The 1790-nt window shown below is 48.0% G+C and overlaps 1 protein-coding gene across 1 annotated transcript in view; it reads right to left on the bottom strand.

The window, feature by feature from the left end:
• LOC109968437 (protein FAM19A2-like) overlaps positions 1 to 1443 on the bottom strand; it is an 83116-nt gene extending 81673 nt beyond the window's left edge. The window contains exon 1 of the mRNA XM_020614708.1: positions 972 to 1443. The gene's annotated coding sequence lies outside the window, so the exon portion shown is untranslated. The remainder of the gene's footprint in view (positions 1 to 971) is intronic.
• Positions 1444 to 1790: the final 347 nt, after the last annotated feature.

Raw genomic sequence — 1790 nt, 5'->3', positions numbered from 1 at the left:
AAAGCGATGCACATCATGCTCCTACTATGCGAAGACAACACAATCACAGCTGAGGGCAACTCATTTTAAACAGGAGACGAGAAATAGTGTTTCTCGGCAAAGGGCATAAAGGTTTATCCTCTGCTTTTTCTCCGTGAAATAAGGCGACAACACACTTATCGTTTAGCACCTCAGAAAATATCACCTCACAGAATCAGTCAACAAGAAGTAGGACAGCTGTCTGCCACTGCTAAATACCAGCTCTGCCTAAAATAGCGCACTGAACCCGGCGACATATGCTCGTATACGCAAAGTTAAGCCTGTGCGCCCCGTGGTGTGCGTGCGCGCGTAAGTGTGTGTATAAAACCACCTGGCCTGATTTTACTTACGCTGGGGGGACAGCTCACATTGTGTGGACAGCTTTCGACCAAATGGTGGGTGACGACTCGGTTTAAGGTTAGGTTAGAATGAGATGAGGGTTTGGTTAAGATTCGGGTTAAGGGTTAGGCAAGTGGTGGTTATGTTTAAGTCTCCTTCGATGTCAGTGTGAAGTGAAAGTCAGTGTAAAGTCCCCACGAGGAAAGGCAGCAAAGTAGTGTGTGTGTGTGTGTGTGTGAGAGAGAGAGAGAGGGGGGGGAGAGAGGGAGAGAGAGAAGCCCGTAACCGCTATGTAACACCTGAAACAACCGCAATCATTTGTCTTAGCTGAAAAATCACAACCGTGATCCCATACCAGAGCAAGCTGATGGGGTATTACCGTAAGCACTCGTTTTGCATAACTCATGCCTTCACAAAATCCTTGTCTATTTCCTAACATGGAACGGATGAAGTGTAATCCATTCCGTGCGTAAATGTGTTTCAGACACGATATAACCAGCAGTGTGAGCCAATACAATCATGCGTTTACTTTTTGTCACGCACACTTTTTATACAGTTAACAACCAGCTGCACGCTGTTCTGCCCAGGTATAAAGGCTATTCGGTGATCCATACCTGTTGGTGCACGGTGGTCTTGTTCTGTTAGCCCAGCAGGTAGACCTCTTTCCTCATAGCCGCTCTGCCATCCGAGACGGAGGAGAGGCTCGCATCTCCTCTCCAGCAGACTAGCATAAAACGGCTCTTCTCTCACGACGGCCACTTAGGTTCGATCGGTGCGAGAAAGTTGTACCATACCATCCGCCTAGAGAGGAGGGGCGCGGGTGGCAGATGTAACCTCCTGGAGTAAAACCAGCGCGCTGTCCCCTCGGCTACTCCAGTCCTCTGAAAGTTCCGCTCCTCTTCTACGCAGCGGATAACCGTGGAAACTTATTTATTGGACCATACCGAGATGGAGGAAATATCCAACTTGAAACCGCCTAATCAGACTTTTATTTTGTTACCGATGATTTCCTCTTTACCCTATATAAGGAAAGTGAAAAGAAAGTAGCCCAGTGTGGTAGGATAGAGGTGTGATGCGGTCGAAGAGTCAGGCAGACTATTGTTGCGATCCTGACTGCCTGTCTGGAACCTGGAGAGCGTTTCAGTTCTGAAGTGGAGCAGCGCTGCCTAGCGGCCTGATGACGAGACGACTGCCAGAGAGGCGCATGCAATAAACGTAAATGATACTGTACAGTAATGTGAAAAGGGTCATGTGGGCTGAACCAAGACCTTTGGATATATGATATTAGTCGTATCTTGTCAGTTTAAACTGGCCCACAAATAGAAAGAGGCATGGGCTAATGCCTCAGCATAAAAACCACAAGCCCAAACTCACACACATAGCCAGATGCATCAGTAACGCCTGTCAGGGGGCTAGATGCTGGATATGGGGAA

This window comes from Monopterus albus, unplaced genomic scaffold, assembly GCF_001952655.1.
Source record: "Monopterus albus unplaced genomic scaffold, M_albus_1.0 scaffold6.1, whole genome shotgun sequence".
Lineage (NCBI taxonomy): Eukaryota > Metazoa > Chordata > Actinopteri > Synbranchiformes > Synbranchidae > Monopterus > Monopterus albus.
Note: the sequence above shows the minus strand (reverse complement) of the source record. Positions and strands in the feature narration are given on the sequence as shown.